Source organism: Neovison vison, chromosome 12 (assembly GCF_020171115.1).
Source record: "Neovison vison isolate M4711 chromosome 12, ASM_NN_V1, whole genome shotgun sequence".
NCBI lineage: Eukaryota > Metazoa > Chordata > Mammalia > Carnivora > Mustelidae > Neogale > Neogale vison.
The window spans coordinates 117,734,210-117,750,037 of NC_058102.1; the positions used below are offsets into that span (position 1 = coordinate 117,734,210).

At 50.9% G+C, this 15,828-nt stretch overlaps 1 long non-coding RNA gene across 1 annotated transcript; it reads left to right on the forward strand.

Moving 5' to 3' along the window:
- The first annotated feature begins 4,176 nt into the window (after positions 1–4,176).
- On the forward strand, positions 4,177–8,979 carry LOC122891275. The gene is made up of 4 exons (XR_006381265.1): positions 4,177–4,852; positions 5,424–5,550; positions 6,969–7,066; positions 8,655–8,979. It is a non-coding gene; the product is annotated as an uncharacterized LOC122891275 (long non-coding RNA).
- The last annotated feature ends 6,849 nt before the right edge of the window (positions 8,980–15,828 follow it).

A 15,828-nucleotide genomic window follows, 5' to 3' on the forward strand; every position in this document is an offset into this window, starting at 1 on the left:
CTTCCCCCGGAGGCCTCGATGGACGAGCCCCACTGTGCCCGCCTGGACCTGACGCAAGCGCTTGGGTGGTCCTTCATGGAACAGAAGCATCGCTTCTTGTGTGACGGCCCGTCATGACCCAGGTGGACGGCCAGGGAGACACACGCGCCACCTCCCCCAGAAATCTGCCCCAGGCCAGGGGTGCTGGGGAGTGACTTCCTTCCGGGGACGCACGTAGAGCCCCATCGGGATACCCAGACTCTTCTGCCCCAGCAAGCCGTCCCCCGTCCCCACTGCTCTGCCCACGAGCGGTGGGGACACAAAAGCGTGCACAGGGAAGGCCCGGGCCACGCCACGGTCACGCCCCGTCTCACGCACGCGGGCCTGCGCGCACTGTCCTGCTCCTGCGGCTTCCCACCCCCACAGTACCCCCTAGCGTGGACGATGTTCCCCCTGGTAGGCGGGCCGACTGACCCATGGAACCCAAACCCAAGCTCCCTCCTTCCCCTGCACCTCCCCCACCGTCCCCCCCCAGCCCCCGCCGGGCTCCAGCGCGCGGAGCTGCGGCTGGCTGCGGTGAGCTTGTTTGATCACCTGCTTCCCTATTTCTTCTGCATTTATGACCCTGCTGACCCGCGGGGCGAGGGCAGCGAGGCTAGCCGGTCAGGATACTGTCATCTCTAAAGGTCAAGGTAATGCCCATTTCCCAAGATCATTCACAGACTTCACAATCCTTGTTCTCAGGACAAAACGTGGCAGTCAGCACTAAATGTGACTTTCCCTCAGCTGAAAGAATAAAAAGCTGACGATAAAAATGAAATCTTTTTATTAGAATGTAGAGGTCAGTTTTAAGTGAGCATAATTCTTCATGAAATGAGTTGTCTACATCCCTTGCATTCCAGGCTTGTCTCCCTCATCATTTTAAATAATTTCCTTTTTTTCTCTGTTAGTTACCAAGACACAGACCACATAATGAATTGCACCACGTAGATAATGGACCCATTTGGGGCACCTGGGTAGCTCAGACTGTTAAGTGTCTGCGTTGGGCTCAGGTCATGATCTCAGGGTCCTGCGGTGGAGACCCACGCCATGCTCTGCTCAGCTGGGAGCCTGCTTCTCCCTCTCCCTCGGCCTGCCAATCCCCCTGCTTGTACTCTCTCTCTCTCTGTCAAATAAATAAATAAAATCTTCAAAAAAAAAAAAAAGATCCATTTGAAATACATCAATTTGTAATCTTACATTTTGTGAGAGGTTAGAGTAGGTTCGAGGATGAAGGGGCTGGAGGAACAGGAAGGTACACCTGTGGGGTCCCTTTGTTTCAGATAAAGTGAGCCTTTCTCATTCCTACCTGTGAAAAAAACGTGGTTTACCCTTATTTCCATGCTGGAAAACCCAAGATGACTCCTGATTTTGACCTAATTGTACTAAAAACAACCTCTGCCCTCTATAGTCTGAGGCCTGGAGCTACAAGGTCTCATGAAACCAGCCTGACTGCAGAAGTTGTTCCTACTTCCTGGCTTTGTCCTTTCCAGAACACCTTCCTTTCATCCCTCTAACTCCACCTGCAAATTCCCCATCTCCATTTCGTCCCACAGTTCAGGCCTTCAGTGCTTTTGCCTCCTTGTTAAGTATCAGAACAAGGGTCTTTCAAATGGGAGGGTTAGTCTGGTCTCGGGTAAGAGGCCGCTGGTTTCCACAGGATCTAGTTCTAGCTTTCATGTGGTCCTTGGTTTGTGGAAGAGCGTGGGAAGGTTTCAGGAAGAAGGAATTCATCTGTGGTCAGCAAAGAGGAATGCAGGTGAGCTAGGAAAGTTGAGGTCAGTATCCGTGGCAGCTGAGACCTGTTTGGGATTTGTCCCAAGCTCCATAATAACCCTAGACAAGACACTAAAATAATTTGGAGAGCTGTGTTTTTCCCTGTCAATTTATGACTGGCCCTGTCTGGCCAAGAAAAAGGAGGTGGAGGAAGCACGCCAGGAGCCATTTGCCAGACAACTCGGCAAATAAGGCCGAGTCTGAAACTGAGGCAGGCCAGAAATTGCAATTAGCTTGGAAATGAAGATCTTTTCAGAAAAGAAAATGGCCCCAGCGCTTGTTCTCTATTGTCTCACCCATCCTCTGGCGCCCACCCAGACAGCCCCGAGACAGCCCCTTGGCTCGAAGACTTGTGAATACCCAGCCGGGAATAAGGGGGAGCCGTCACCCATCCTCACCTGCTTCTGGAAGGACTGCGCTGCCTGTGGCGAAGGGAAACTCAGGGAGGCTGGTGGGAGGCAGGTCCTCAGCAGAGAAGAGGAAGATTTCCCCTGAATGCATCTGGGCAGAGTCCGTTGCAGACCCCCAAATGAGGGGGGAGTTTAAAATGGTGTCCTTGAGGGTTTGTCTCTTTCTCATCCGAAGGTATTCATTACCAAAAAAGTGCCTGCTGTCTGTGAGAAGGCTGGAAACTTGGAGCTGAAGTTACAGGACACAAACTTAGTCAACATTTATTTGGCGATAAAGAGGATAGGATTTTTTTTCATTTTCATACTGATTTTGTTTATAGAATATGGGTGGTAAGTCCTGCTAGCCTACATTATACTCATTCTAACGAAGCCATCCATCATTTGAGCTTTTACCAGAGACAGACTCTGGCCCGAGTGCTTTGTATGCAGAGTTTCATTTTCATTTCATTTCATTTTATTAATTTATTTTATATTTTATTCCATTTTCATTTTATCCCCTCAACTGCTCCAGTGGGCATTCTTCGCCCTGTAACGGAAGAAAAACGGGAGGCTGGGAGGGTTAAGTATCCTACCCAAGGCTACGCAGCTCCCCAGTGGTAGCACAAGACTTGCCTTTGGGACAACAGGCGGGGCAGCAGGAAGTGAGTCAGCCCCACCCCTGGAAGAGCCTGGATTGGAAGGTGGCCAGAGGCGACTGAGAGGTGGCTGAGCCCGGGGTCCTTTGGGCCGTCGCTAGGATCTGGGCTCCAGCGCGGCCTCCCGGTGACCGACACTCCAAGGGCCTCACAGCCGCCGATTCTCCAGCCGCCCGCCTTGCTCCCGGGGCTCTCTGTCCCACGGCAGGTCCCCTCTCTGGCGGCCCAGGAGGGCCGCGAAGTGAATTCTTCCCCAGGCCTGTGCCCGTTTCCCTGGGTGCTGCCAGCTGTTTCCCGTGGGGGCTGAGCACCCAGCTCCTGGTTCCTGACCAGCGCTTACTGGGCCGTGGATTGGGCCTCGTGGGGGTGGCTGGGAGGCAAACGTGGCCTGTCGCAGGAAGAGTGATTAGCCATGATGGAGTGCTTTCCCTGTACTTTGCCTTTATAGTTTCTTGCTTAACCCCACCAACAACCCTGGCTGGGGTTGGGGGGGTCCGGGGGGGGTATATAATCCTTATTTCTGTTTTGCAGAGGAAGAGGAGCCAAAGAGGGTAAAATAACTAGGGCAACGTCATTCTGCTGGAAGGAGTCAGTTGAATTCGACCTACCTTGACAGGACATGCAAGTTTGGGGATGGGAGAGGAGTCAGCAGAGCTGTGGACTGTTGGGCTCTGTCAGGAAGAAAGGAGGGTGGGGATGTGGGGGCTTATCTGTGCTTATAAGTGCGTGGTGGCCTGCCATGGGGTGGGGAGGGCAATGAAACAAGTCTCCTTTGCTCAGGCCCCAGGCAGTTGACAATTGATAGTGGTACTATCCTCGTTTTCAATCACTCTTTATCACCTCAGTACTGTAGTCAAGCCACTGTGAAACCCCCCCAGGACTGCTGAGGCCCCAGAGTCCATCTTACGCTCTCATCCTTACCCTCCTTTAGTCTGAGTTCAACAACGCTGCCACAGACATCCAGTTAGAACTCCGATTGGGTCATTCCTCTGCCAAATCCTCCAGGATTTCCTCTACGTGAATTGTCTCCTGCCCCCTCCCCTCCTGACTGATCTCATCTTCTACAGCTGTCCTTGTCGCTCCCTCTGCTTCCGCCTCAAAGACTTGGCATTTGCTCTTCTCTCCAACTAGAATCCTCCCCCAGTCCCCCGTAGCCACATGATTGTTTCCTCACCTCTTCATGTTTTTACTAAAAAGTAACTTGAGTAAGGTTTCCCTGGCCCCCTTCTCTGAAATTTAAACCACCCCTCACACCTCAGATCTTCCTTTTGTCTTCTTCTTCTCCTTATCGATTCCTTACTTTATACTTTCTTATTTTTCTTAGTTGCTTTCTTTCTCTCTAGCTAGAGTGGAAGCTCCATGAGGGCAAGGGTTTCTGTCCGTGTTGTTTGGTTGGTTTCTTTCATTCACTGCTGTATTATTCCCTGTGCCTGGGACACGGGCTGGCACACGTTATGAACTTAACAAATATTTGCTGAACAAACAGACGAATGAATGAGTCCTGCAATTTATCCCATGTCATCGGAAGGAGCTAGAACCTTCTGATAGGACAGGAGGATGGGGGAAGGGTGAGGAGAGGAGGGCGGTTGGAGGAGACATGAAGGAGGCCATATGGAAAGAGGAGGAGAGCAAAGGGGGATGTCATGAAAGGGACATCTCCTTCTGTCACCCACCCCCTCTCCTCCATTATCTACTGGCTCATTGTGATGAAGCCCTAGCACCTGGTATCAGCTTGGGGAGTCCCACAGGAAGCCCTCCTGGAGATTTAGGAATAGAATGAGATACGTCAGAGACTTCAGTGTGTGGAATGTAACTTCCACTGTCGAGCTGGTATGAAGGGGGCTCCGTCTTAAGGAGCAGGAGGCCAGGAGAAAGCCAAGGAGTCTTGTGGAAACCAGATGCCGTTGGCATCAGGGCAGAAAGTGTCTCTCCTCTGGTGCGGCTGTCCTGGCTCCTGGCACAGGTGTTGCTGCCCTGCCTACCTCATCAGGGGTGTCACCTGAGACCTGCCAGGTAAGACCTCGGGGCCCAGCAGGAGAATCCTAGTATGCTTCTAGCTTTTGGTAGTCGTTTAGAAAGTATAAGCTTAAGGTACGGAAACAAACCAAATGCTCATCAGTGAGTGAATAGGTAGAAAAGACACGGTACATACACAGAATGGAATATTAGTCAGCTATGAGAAAGGAGGAGAGCCTGTCATTGGCTCTTAGGCACATTATGCCACGTGAGATAAGTCAGACAGAAAGACAAGTATGATACGATCTCACTAATGTTTTGAATCTAAAAAAGTTAGGCCTGGAAAAAACAGAGTAAAATGGTTTCCTGGGGACTGAGGCGGGGTGGGTGGTGGCTGATGGTGGTACAGAGAGTGGGTATTTAAGGTACGTACTTGTAGTATGTAGTAAATAAGCCATAGAAATCTAGTGTACAATATAATGAATCGAGACAATAAAATTATACCATAATTATTTAGTGTAATAAATATTGCTACATTGGCAAGCCTATTAAAATACATAAAATGTATCAAAGAAACGGGCTGTATGCCTTAAACTTATGCAATTTTATATGTCAAATTTATTTTTAGAAGAGCACAGACTTCTTGACCCCAGATTATGGGCTCTCTGGGACTTGGAGTTACACAGGCCTGAGATGAGTCTTGACGCCAACTTTATTCTGCATGTGATGTTGAGAAGGTCTCTTTAATAAAAAGGGTAAGCAATGAGGTCTAATGAGAGCAGGCAGTTGGGGGAAGTAATGCCATAATATATATGAAGTGCCCAGCACCCAGGCGCTGAAGAAGTCCCATCAGATCCCTATTTTCTTTTCTGTCAGAGTCACATTGGGAAGCTGGGGTGGTGTTTAACAATGCACTCGTGAAAGCAAGTCCGCGACAGGGAATCTAAGAAGCTGCTCTGGGCTCAGGCTTCTGATGGTTCTGTGTCCTGGGCAGGCTTCTCCACTCCCCACAGCAGTCTCTGTAGGAAACTGGAGGAACTTGAACTCCACGACCCTTGGGTACCTCCCAGCTCCAGGATTCTGTCATGAGGGGCTCGGGGCAAAGATGGGTTTTAATTGGGCTCCACCAAAGGGAGGAAATAGGAGGCAAGGGCCCATCAGGCTTCGCCAGCGGCCTTCTCCGAGGCCTTCTCCAGAGCTGGTGGGCCTTTGGGTGTTAGCCCACAGCGAACCTCGAGGAGCTCTGCTGAAATCCTAAGTGCATGGTCCCTCACGCGGAGGACCCGGCCTCAGTCCGGCCAAGGAAACAGGCGCATCGCTCACACAGTGGCTGCTGGGTCAGTGAGTCTTGAGACTGGCTGGGCTTCAGGTTCACCTAAAAGTAGATTCTCAGGCCTCACCCCATGCCTATTGGTTTAAATCTCTGTAGGCAAGCTCAGCCCATATTTTTATCAGTTTCCCTAGGGGATACTGATAGCTATATAAGGACCCACTGGAGTAGGTGATCTCCTGTCACGTAGGCTGTGAGACGGACAGGACACACATTCTCCTTAATGTCTTCACAGTGTGATGACAGAAGGGAAATTTTTTTTTTAAGGTTTTATTTATTTATTTGACAGACAGAGATCACAAGGAGCCAGAGAGGCAGGCAGAGAGAGAGGAGGAAGCAGGCTCCCCACCGAGCAGAGAGCCAGATTCGGGGCTTAATCTCAGGACCCTGAGACCATGATCTGAGCCAAAGGCAGAGGCTTTAACCCACTGAGCCACCCAGGAACCCTGGAGGCGACATCTTGACTGAAAGTGTGGCTCAGTTGACAGGTCCCGCCCCCACAGATGTGAGCATAGAGACCAGGGGTTGTGACTTGCTTCTCTGGTGCTTTGCTAGGCCAACTGGGGGAGCGGCTCTTTGTGGGACACCACCCCGTAGGGCAAGAGGATGAGGATAAAGGCAGGAAGGGGCTGTGTGAGTTCACTCGGGCTGCTGTCACCAAGTACGACATGCTGAGTAGCTTAAACAACACAAACCTGTTTCCTCACAGTTCTGGAGGTGGGAGTCAGCAGGGTTGGTTTCTACTGAGGCCTCTCTTGGCTTGTAGCTGTCTGCCTCCTTCCAGTGTTTTAGCGCGATCTTCCCTCCCTATGGGGCTGTGCCCCAATCTCCTCTTCTTCGAAGGGCACCAGTCATATTGGATTGCAGCCCACCCTGATGACCACGTTGCAACTTGATTACCTCTGAAAGGATCCTGTCTCCAGATAACCCCACATTCTGAGGTACCTGGGGTTAGGGTTTCAACAGATGAATTTTGGGGGACATGATTGATTCCATAGCATGAACACACAGGGGCAGTGTGGAGAAGAGGAGGGGAGCGAGGGGCAGTGTCTTTCTGTTTCCAGGCTTGCCCCAGGGCCCAGCTGGCCTGTCTCTGCAGGCTCACTGCCTCCACGCTTTCCTTGGAAGAGAGCACTGGGCTCTCCCTCTCATGGTTCTGATCTCATTTATTCCTCACAACCTCCTATGAAGCGGGCAGGGACTGTTTATCATTATTTTGCAGGAAAGCCTGAGTTCAGAGAAGTTAAATGGTGTATACCAGGATGTCTTGATTGGCACCCAGATTTTCTGGCACCCAGAATAATATTCTTTCTGCAGGGCACCTGCTGTGCACACTCTGTGTCCTTGGCTTCCTCTGTGTCTTGTCCTTGGGTGCAATATCTGAGCAGGGCTGAGAGCTGGCAAGGGAGGGTGGAGAGATTCTGTGTCTCCCTCCGTCCCTCCCCCCTCTTTCCTTCCTTCCTTCTCTCTTTTTCCTTTTCCTTTCCTTTTCTTTCTTTATTTCTTTCTTTTCATTCCTTCCTTCTCTTTCTTTTTCTTTTTCTTTTTTTCAGCTTTTGTTGTTGTTTGTTCACCTCTTACATTCTATTCTCTAATGGGGCTCCTGGGGGAATAAAGTCTATTCTGTGTATACAGTTCAATGTTTTTCCCTTTTTGGGCCCCATTACCAGCATGGGACTTGCCTAATTTATTAAGAACTCATGTTCCATTTGCTTGGGTGTGGATGGTGAGATGGCTGAGGAGCCAAGGAGACCAGACTCTTGGCAAGGGGTCTGGGGAGCAGAGTCTGAGGGGGTGGATGGCCAAGCTGGGAATTAGAGAACCCTATGGAGGAGTCGATTCATTCCACAAACACTGGGGTGCTTGCAGTCCTAGGCCACAGGCAAGCCACAGCCACTTCTGTCATTACATGGAGCTGGAGAGGGAAATAGTCAGATGGAAGGATGATACCAGGACAGTGCTGGGAGCAGGGTGGTGGCTGTGCTAAGGGCAGGAGCAATGGGGCCACTGAAAGTGAATGGGGAGGGAGCTGGGGGCTAAAGAAGGAGTTGGCTGGGAGTGCTGGTTATTCCTGTCCGGGTGCACGTGTGCACACTGTTGTGTATATGTGTGTGTGTGCACGCACACACACTGGCTCTTGTGAGGCACAGCACATGTTCTGGTCTGCATTCTCCATGGGAGCTCTGTGGGAGCCCCAGAATTCCCAGGCCGCCTGCCAGCCCTCAGCCAGCCCTGAGGTGCTGAGACAAGTATGCTGCAGGCAGCTGATGACCAGTGGGGAGAAACGACATGGGGATGACTGGTCACAGTGCTCCCTGGCCTGTGGCCACCTAGAAGGCAAGCTCCACTGCCTATGAGTTTTCAGATGCATCTCTGAGTCACCAGGACTTTGGGAAGGAAAGTTAACACCCAATCTGCAAGAAGCAGAAACCAGAAGCAAGTGGACACTGATCACGAACCATCAAAGGGTGGCCTGTGTGGGGCTTGTGTACGACCATCTTGTCACTCTGCCGTTGTATTCTGACCTAGGGACTTCCAAAAAGGAGCCTCCTTGGATCACTTGGGCCAGCAAGAGAGTCCCTTCCTGCAGAGAAGATTCCACTAGGAGCTGGGGAGAAGTTTCCCGCGGTGACTGGGCCTGGAGGTCCCATTCCTGTCACCTCCTCTGTGATCTCTGCTCCGCATTCTGGGCGCAATCAGTAGTGTGCCCGGAGAAAAGGAAACCCCAGGTTGCCTGAGAGTCTTGGGCAACGTAAATGTCTGGGCCCCTTAGTCAGTCTGTAAACTGTTCTCTCTGGCAAGGCGGAGGGCAGAACTGCTTGTTTGTTGGTTTTTAAATCCGTATGCTAATCAAGGTGTGATGACAGGCTCTTTCTTTGCTTCCAAAGGGGGTGGTAGAACTGGCTGGCGTTAGGTCCGAGATAGAGCTTTTGCCCAAAAGCCAACTCCCCCGGCTCACTGGCCTGAAGCCGCCCCCCCTCCCCCCCCCCCGCCCACCCCCATCCAGTCCAGGAGCTTTGGCCAAGGGAGATAGAAAAGCTGACGACAGGGGTGGAGGGGCTGCCCTTCCAAGAGCCGCCAGGGAGGCTCCAGCCTGGTGATTTAGTGAGAAGAAGTCCCCTTGTTCATCTGTCACTTCCGTCCCCGAGGGCCCTGAGCCCGGAGTCCTGCAGCCCAGCACTCCTCCCGGCATTTGACAGGGGCGTCGGACCAGACCCGGGAGCCAGGAGGGGTCCTGCACTGCCCTGGCCAGGGGCCCAGAGCCTCTGGGGCCGGGGGGAGCCGCGTGTCAGGAAGGGGCCTAAGCGGGGGTGGGGAGTCGGGGGAGGCAGGGGAGCCCGGGCAGCCTGGGACGGCCGCCAGCAGACAGCTTTGTTTCTCCGTGGCAGTTCGCTTGTGATACTTCTATTTCCCCAGACGCCAGCTGAGGGGGGGAGGGGAGAAGAACCAGGCTTGAAAGGGACAGACTGTGGCCGCGGAGAGTGGGAGCTGGGGCTTGGCACAGCTGCGGGCTAGGGGCCGCCTCGACACCCCGCCCCCTCGGATCTCTTGCATCCGCCCTTCAGATCTCGAGGCCAGGGGAGCAGATGTCTTGCCGGAGCGACCCCCATCAAGAGCACCCCCGCCCCCTGCCGCCCCGGGCCTCCCCTCCTCCCTGAAGCGCAGCAGGGCGGGCGCCAGGCTGAGAGATGGCCTGCCAGCTGTTGGCTCCCTCGGGCGCTGGCCCTGGCCCTGCCTCGTGTGTGCCAGGCGGCAGGTGCCGTGCAGGGTGCTGCCCCCTCCAGCTTGAGTCTAGGGGCGGGGGTGCGCAGGGAGGGGGCGGAGGGGGTGTCGGTGATAAGGGGCTGCTGGTCGGGGGCAGTGGGGGGAGCGGGCAGCAGGTTGTTGAGAGGAGGGGCAGCTGCCTGTTGGGGATTCAAACCTAGAGCCTCTCGCGAAGGTCCTCCACCAGCCTATAGCTGGACAGGCCTACGGGATCCACAAAATACTGGGTGGACAAGCCCATCCAGTCTTGGCCTCAACCGAAGATCCCACGCGATTCCGTTTTCTCTTGGAAAAAAAAATTGCCTCCAGCCACGGTCTCCTTTCCAGGCCTCAGACTTTCCCAGGGCAGCGAGTGGTGGAGGAAGGAGCACTTTAGTGCCAGGAGACGTTTCTCGTTTCTCGGGCTGTTCTGGCACAGCCTGCTCTGAAGCTGACCCTGAACTCTGCTGGGAGCCCCGGCAGAGGCGATTGGCTCAGCTGAGCCAGTGGCCAGGACTTCCCCAGGCCCCACAGCTCCTGGGACCGCCCACCGCCCGGACCTGCCTCCCAAACCCTTCAGATATCTTCAGATGGTGGGGAGAGCAGCTGCCGCTGGGAGGTCACCATGGTGACTGGTGACAGCTGGCAGCCCCTGCCTACACCCCGCAGCCAGGCCCCAGCCTCCAGCCCCCAGGGAGACGCGGGACCATGGGGCCTGCCCACCGGCTGCCCCAGGGGCCTCCTTTCAGCCACGCATTTCCCTCCGGCAGCCTCAATACAAAAGCAGGGTTCTAAGTTGAGGCAGAGTGTTCCGGGGGAACTCTGAGGCATTACAAATGTAAGGTACTGTTGCTGCAAATAAAATCAAACTCATTATTCGGGAGATAATAAAAATTAGGATGTTGAGAAAGAACCTGGTCGAGTCAGAGTATCCTAATTCTGTTGTTGAGCGTCGGTCCCCCCGCCTCGTGATTCATTCGTTTAATGAGTCTTTCTGGTCTGCCGAAGTCTTTGCTTTATTTGAAGATCATTTGCTTTCAGTGCATCGGAGGTGAAGAACGGCACAGGGACTCCCTTCTCAGAAACCCCCCGGCTGTTTCACCGCTGATGGAGGTTTCTCTTCCTCACATGGAGCAACCGCAATTATTCCGACTGCGGCTATGCAATGACCGAATATATTTCTTTTCTTTTAGAATGACATTGACCTATCTGCTCAAGAAAGTACCATCGGCTGACTTCTTGGGCTTTTACAAGTCCACTCACCGAGAAAGAAGAGGAAGAGGAGCAAAGCATTGGAGGAGAGGGCTGGCTAGTCGTGGGACCCTTGATCAGGAGACAACCAGCACCCAACTTTTCAAAAAAATGCACTACTTTTAACCTTTTTCGAGGGTCTATTTCCCATATCTTTAATCATCTCTATTGCTCTTCTCTGAATCCTTTCTAGTTTTCAATGTCCTTTTCAAGAGATGTTAATCAGAAGTACCCATTATTCTGATCAGGACTCAAGTAGCTACACTGTATCCTAGAGAAATCACGTTCCAATCTCAGTAAGTCATACAAGTATCCTTTATCATAGCCCAAGTGATCAGGTGTCGCTCTACCTTCACTTCTAATAAGCCCAACTTTGGGGGGCACCTGAGTGGCTCAGTGTGTTATCATCCAGCTGGTGATTTCAGCTCAGGTCATGAGCTCATGGGTCATGATCTCATGGGTTATGAGATCAAGTCCTCAGTTGGGCTCTGCACTCAGCAGGGGAGTCTTCTTGAGATTCTCTCTCTCTCTTTCCCTCTGCCCCTTGTCCCCATTTGTGTGTGTGCTCGTGCTTTCTCTCTCTATCTCAAATAAATAAATAAATAAATAAATAAATAAATAAATAAATAAATATTTACTAGCCCTAACTTGTTATTTCATGTTCAGCTTGTGGTCAGAAAGGGCGTTTCTGCACCTGCACTGAACTACCAAGTATTTTTGTGTTAGTAGGAGCCCTCTGCCATTCTATTTAGCTTGCTTCCTCTGAAGCATAATAAACACACACAAAACTTGATACATTTCACAATTGCAACCCATGTAACCAACTTTCCCATGAAGCAACAGAGGAAGCCTCTCTGTGTGGCTTTACCACCTTTGGCCGCACCCCTCTCCATTAACCACTACCTTGATTGCTAATTCCATAGATTAATTTAGCCTGTTTTTATTCTTTATAAAACACAGTCCCAGAGTGTGCACTATTTTGTGTCTGGTTCACTCATGTTGGTTCATTCACTTCCACTCTCCTTTATCAAACTTACCTTTTTCATTAGGAGGCCTAGAAGGATCTTGGGGCCTGAGAACCAGGACATTTCAAGCTCAGGCCTGTCAGTGTGGACTGCAGCGAAGTAACATACTCGCTGAGACATGCCAGGCTCTGAGTTAGAATTTTATTTGAACCATTTACCAGTTATTTTGCCCCCTTTACTCCTCAGAATCAACCCTCTCCTCCCCATGTCAATTCGCACTCTTTTTGGGGTAATCTCAGGACACTGTGCGTGTGTGTGTGTGTGTGTGTGTGTGTGTTTCTGCATTAGCCCTATGGGGAGTGACTTCTGTGTTTATGAGGGAAAGGATTATGGAGACTTGTTTCTATGTTTAGGGAAGACTTTAACTCAGATGTTCAATTCAGCCTTTAATCCCTAGTTGTGGTTTGTGCTAATATGCTGTGGGTGTGACAGGTATGAGAGGTGGGGAAATCACAGCGGCTGATATCTTAGAGCTAAGGCTCCCCAGCCTTTGTCACAACGTGGTACCGCGGACATGACATTTGTAAGGCAAACCGGGGTCAGTGGAGAACACAGTTTTGTATAATGGGTGACAAAACATGAGACCATGTTTTATACCATTCAGATACTTAACAACAGTTCCATTTATGTATATATTTTATATTTAAATCTATAACATATTTAAATATATTGAGTAAATATATAATACATGTATTTATTGTATATATTTAAATTGAAGGACTCTAATAGCTCTTCCTTTTCTTTGTGTCATATGTAATGTTGATTTGTGTTTGTTTGATGATGTAAATAGAATTTCAAATCCAAACTTATTTATTTCCTATCTTCTACTTCAGAACAAAGACATTCTAATTTGCAGAATAAATATGCATTGTTTTCAACCGGCTTGGGCACCACTAAAATGCATACCAACCAAAATCTCAATGAAAGTATCCAATATACAGAAAGCTGGAGATAGAGCTGAGCCTGGGGGAGCCGCTGTCACCCCAACATGGGACACACCCTGGGCACCTGGAACCGAAAGTTCTGTGGCAGCTCATGGACTCCTTGCCCGTGAAAAGCAGCTGCAGACTGTGGAGGCCATGGCCAGGTGGCGGAGGCAAACCACAGATGTGGGGTGTTTCTCATTGTGCGTGCTGCCATCAGACCCCACTCTCCCAGGCTGCTCTCCCAGGAGCCGGACGTGGGCCTGCTCCAGCTGTTCAGGGCCTGGCTCAGTTGCCCTGAAGGGTGAGGGAATCGTCTCCCATGGCATTTCTGGAACGCGTCTGTGGCCTTCCATCTGGCTCACCATTTGGGACACTCTTCCTAAGATGTGTTAGTGAGAGATGTGTTAGCCCCATGCTCTAGAACCATCGCCTTAGTCCATTGGACTGCTGTCACAAAGTTCGGGAGGCTGGGTGCCTTCTAAACAGGAGGCATGCATTTCTCCCAGTTTTGGAGGCCGGATGTCTGAGGTCAGGGTGACAGCATGGCCAGGTTCTGGTGAGGACCTCTTCTCAGTTGTAGACGGGTGACTTCTCACTGTGTCCTCATAAGGCAGAGAGAAGGCAGTCTCTGTGGTCCTTTTTTTTTTAAAGGCCACTAATCTCATTCACGAGGGTTCCACCATCATGACCTACTTACCTCCCAAAGTCTCACCTCCTTACACTATCACAATGGGGGTTAGGATTTCAACATACAAATTTGGGGAGACACAAACATTCAGTCCATGGCCCCCCTCTGCCAAGCAAGCTGGTTGCACCAGGAGAGACCAGGAGAGCCCCGTTGGACATCTTGATTATCTCTTGAGAAGGCTGGTGAATCTGCATGTGTGTAGCTGAAAGCTTCTATACAGGATAAGGACAAGCGAATCACAGGTTTAAGGGCTACGAATCAGGCCCATGCAGAGCAGGTGAGGACTGACTGTGGGTCTGAGGGAAAATATCCATTCTAAATTCAGCCTGACTAACCTGGGCTGTATCACAGAACGTTATGATAGATTACTCAAACATTTATTTATTTGAGAGAGAGGTGAAAGACAGAGAAGTCACAAGCACGAGCGCACAGTGCACGCAAGGGGGGCAGGGGTGGTAAGAGCAGAGGGAGAGGGAGCGAGGATCTCAGGCAGACTCCTGGCTGAGCACAGAGCCCATCCTGGTGTGGGGCTCGATCCTAGGACCCTGAGATTATGACCTGAGCTGAAATCAAGATTCGGATGCCCAACCTACTGAGCTATCTAGGCGCCCCAGATTATTCAGATGGAGTAACTGAGAAGAATTTAATAAAGGGATTTTATTAAGTGTATTGGCAGGGTTAAGGGAAATGAGCATCAGTGAGTGTATCAACTTGGGAGTAGATGCCATTATACACTTTTGGCCAAAGAGAAGAGGGGTGGGTACCAGAACCGGAGCCCAAAGAGCCATGCAGCAGAGGCTATAACCTTTGGTGAAAGAATGTGGCCCATGACAATCTGTGATGGGACGAGAAGGAGCTGATGGAAACGTGCTATGACCTCACTGTCCTCCTGCCTCCAGTCTGCCGCCAGAGCCCACCAACCTGAGAGGATGCTGAAGACAAAGTAGCCCATAGGTGTGGTGTGCAGAGGTCAGCTCTCCAGCACAGAGTGGAGGAAAGAGAATATCCAGTACTTTTCACACTTTTTGCCCTTTACCATCCACTTTGTCAGATGAGGACATCAAGTCCCCAACACCAGGATGTATAAAATATCATTAGATACCAAAGGATATCATACTCCCGCCTGAAACCTAAAATGTTAGTCATCATGCTCTTCATGTAAGGGATAAAAGTGAGGGAGAGAATCTAATTAGCATAAAGCTGCTATAATCCTCACTTCTATACCTGGTCATGAGCTCTGAGTTGATAACAATGGCTTCCCTCTTCTACCACCCATCACACATTCCCTAACTCTTTGCTAGCACTTCAATTCATCATATTCCTTCCCCTCATTTCTTCATGATCTGTGTCCTCAGTGGCACTATCTTTTTTGGTTTGCCTCAGTTTCCCACTGGCCACTAAGCTAATAAGGGAATACTCACTAGTGGCCTGTGCATTCTTGGATTCCGCATCTAGTCCTCCCAGCCTCATTGTGTAGAGGCAACCCGGCTTCTCCTTGGTAATCAGATCAAACATCTTGATGAGTAACATGACCCTCTTTTCTGACTGTTGGATCAGTAGAATGAGAAGGTGAAAATGGTTAGAAAGCAGAATCAGCTTCTGTCATGTTCAGCCATGTTTTCTGGTTCTTCCCTTGCACATAAGGACCTCCACTGAGCTCAAGGTTGCTGGGATCAGAAGCAAGCATCCCTCAAGAGGGTATAATAGTGAGGGGCCACTCCTATGTCTACCCTTGATTCCCGGACTTGAATTTCTGGTTATGAGCCAGCACTGCATATTGGCTGATGGGTTAAGGAATGAGTGTACCACGTCCTAGCCTACTGGCTAGCACCCAAATTTTGCAGACTGTTGTCTTCCAGAAGGCACGCTAACTGGGTCTCTGGGACCATACAGGGTCCCATAAGCTATTCTGTACATGGTCCCAGGGATTTAGTCCCAGTCTGCCCTTGGGCGACATGAATCTTTTCACAACCGTGGCTCCTTCAGTGAAGTCTATCCATACGCCCCTCCCCATTCTTCCTTGTCACCAATTTGACCATACAGGGATACTGGGATACAGATCCCAGTAT